Consider the following 3,476-nt stretch of genomic DNA (forward strand, 5'->3'; position numbering starts at 1 on the left):
AGCCCAACTCACTTGATATATTTTCTGGATAAAATAATTGCCTCATTTCATTGAGTGTGTTTATTTAATCAGAATGTATTTAGCGTGTTCTGTATTGAACCATCATGAAAAGTTAATAAATCAATCTTTGATGGATTTGTCTTTGGGCGCACACACTATAATTACCAAGTACTTTGACATTGCATTTATTTTTTTCTATTGTAAGGTATGTACTGAATGTTGTTGTGCTGACCTGTCAAGGAATTACAGATGAAAATGAGCTTACTCGTTGTCCCTTTTAAACAGACCTAATAAAAAATAAATTTACAAAATCATGTTTCTGACGGGATGTTATCTTTGCCCCAGATGCAAGTCATTTTGTTTTATCAGGTCCCCTCCATGGTGGGCGTACCTCTGTTTCCCTGGCAACCAAGATCCAACCCCAGTCTTTGTCTAATTGTCATTTGTTTGCTCCTGTTACCATCGGCATTCTTCTGCTCATCTCCTGCTTCCTATTTAGTGGATTACAGTAAAACTTCACACAAAACTTCACACAATTCAAGCTCTGTGTTTGCACTTTACTTCCTGGTATTGAAGTGCAGACATACAATTGCTATCCAAAATGCTACTCATTATTTGTTGTAAATTTTGTACGTCACGCGTCTCCGATTCCTTTAGACTTCAGCCAAATGCTTTACAGTGTCCATGAGCAATATTCTCCAGGTTTTCAGGGTTTCTGAAGGTCTTTAAAAAGTTCTTCAGACACCCTTCTTATAGGCATATGTCCCACATTTTTTCAAGAAAATAAAATCAAGCTTAAGCACTCCCAAAGTAACAGGAAAACAAATCTAGTTTCAATCTGGCAAGACCTGAAACATGCATGCAGTCCTTCAGTTTATGCACCTACTGTTTGGAAATCCTCCTCAGCAATGATCTTCATGAAAGTGTAGCTGCCAAGAAAAGAATCATTTTGAAGGAATTAAAACTGGGAGGAAAAGCTGATGTCTTGTGATGACACAAGAACTGGAACTACAATCAGGGGTAAAAGGTCTTAAAAAGAGATGAATCCTTTCAAGAGTCCAGACAACATTATTAGGGCTCAAAATATACAGGGGCTTTTGGGGAGCCTAATTTCTAGTCACAAGTCACATGAGTGCATAAAAATATATTAGTGTATGGCACCATGGTCATTAAAAAAAAGAGTTACTGCAGCTCACAGCGCACATTAAAACAATTCTGCTGTCAACAGTGATGAAAAACATGGAATGGGTCACCTGCGTCATTCAGATCATTTAATGTAATATATAAATAAACCAGAAGTGGCCAACTCATGTCCTTGAGAGCAGCTGTCCTGCAAATGTTGGGAGTTTCTCTGCCACAACACACTTAACACACATCCGACTTACTTAGCAGACTTGGGCAGAGCTTCACATTAAACTTTGCACAGGTCTGCCAAATACCCTTTGATTTGAGTCAAGTTTGTGACAGCAGGGAATGTCCCAACACTTGTAGAAATTGTACGACTGCTGCTCTTGAGTACCAGAGTACCCCCTCCCCCCTGCTGTAAACACACAACTTTGACAAATTAATGCTATTCTTTCAAGGCACGCTAGAAACCATTGGTAAAACAATAAAAACACCTGTCTCACAGCTTCTTCAGTGCTGCCATCAGGGAGAAGGCTGTGGAGTCTCTGGTTCAGCACCAGTAGGCTAAAGGACAGCTTCATCCATCAAGTTGTGAGGAAGCTCTGTCACCCCACTCTGCCTCCCTCCCCTTCCTTCTCATATGCACTCCAGATTCTGAAGACCAACCACTCAGGATCAAACTGCACTGTAAGTGGCCCCTAAACTAGTATGAATTTGACACCATTAGTTTTTTGCATAGCAAACATAATTATTTAACCTGTCAGTACAAGTACAAATGTAACATTGTAATATGTTAGTATTATTAAAGCTTGACATCACAACCTCATGGCTCCCAGTTCCAGATGCAGCCACAGCAGTAGTGGCAGGCCCCTTATCATGTCTACATAATAGGCGGTGATCTAATGTGATTATGTTATTATTGTTGTTTGAATTGTGCTATATTATTTGCATAGCACAATTCAAGAACAGGGTAGTTTAAACAAACACTTTAATTTAGCATCCATTTAAAAACACAACTGCCACCCTCAGCCATCATGTTATTTACACAGTTTCCATGGTTACACTTTAAATCCAATATATTGTGACAAATTCTGGTTACATTGTTATGTCACTTTGTCAGGGTAAAAAATGGCTAAAGATAAATAAATGGCTAAAGATAGAAATGAACCGTGGCAAGCTAAAACCATTTCTTTGTAAAATACAGCCATCATGGCCATTATGGCATTTTTATTTTTCACATGTGGCTGCTCCCACAACCACTAGAGGTTGGATGTTCTTTGAGCATCCCTGCATTCCCATCTGATTATATACACATAAGCCAGATGGGAATTTTAGGAGAAATATTTGAGGATTAAGTTGTTTTAGGTTGAGGGAAATTCTTCCTCTTCAGGCCTCTTCTGAGTAAGTTTTTGGATTATCTTGCCTGTCAACAGGCATTTTTAATCTCTTAACTGAGATTAGGTTTCCCTAATCTTTGACTTCTGCGCATTTAGGTAAAGCACTGACAACAGCTTCCTTAGACAGACAGAGGAAGTCCTTTGCTCCCTCGGGAACGCGGTTGCATAACCAGGACAGGAAGAGGAAGGGAGCCAGAGACAGAATGGGTGTGAGGTCATCTGACAGTCTGTGACTGTATTACATCATGACATAATATGAGGAATTACTAAAGTTTTTTCATTGACAGTTTTTTATATATCCATTTATTAATTCGTGTTATTGTACTTTCCTTTGTATTATATCTATTTAGTATATGAATATGTTTATGGTGTGCATGAACATCCAGTGTCAAATATTTCCTCCAGGATTAAATAAATATATCTAATATCTTATAAAAACCATGCAAAAAAAAGGAAGAGACATAATATAATGAGATTATTTTTAAATGTTATCGGTTTTGTTGTGTGAAGACCTATTTTATTTGAATATGCATGAAATGCTTTTATTTTTTAGGGCATTTTGTGCTGCATTTAGCAAGTTTGATTTGATTTGATGTGTGAGGGATCTAGTTAATCTGATCTTGGATGGGCAACAATCTGTCTGCTGAAATATATTTAAATAACAAAGTAGATCCAAATCTAAAGCAACAAAAATGTACAGAAATGTTTGTTGTACTTGTTATGTATTTTACAATTATGTTTGTTTTTATGCAACATATGACTTTATGTAAACATGGCAGTAAAGCCTGAATCAGGAAAAGCTCCAGCATATTTGAGGTCAGAGGTACAACCCAGGTAAACTCTGCGTCCCCCCCCTGAAAAGGTAGCAGCATTACCTTTGTGCCTGCCCACTCAGAAATGTGACTGCCTCCAACAACATATCATTTTCAAACTTTTTGCCTTTTGATATTCAAC

Source organism: Telmatherina bonti (genome assembly GCF_933228915.1).
Source record: "Telmatherina bonti genome assembly, chromosome: 10".
In the NCBI taxonomy this organism is placed as follows: domain Eukaryota; kingdom Metazoa; phylum Chordata; class Actinopteri; order Atheriniformes; family Telmatherinidae; genus Telmatherina; species Telmatherina bonti.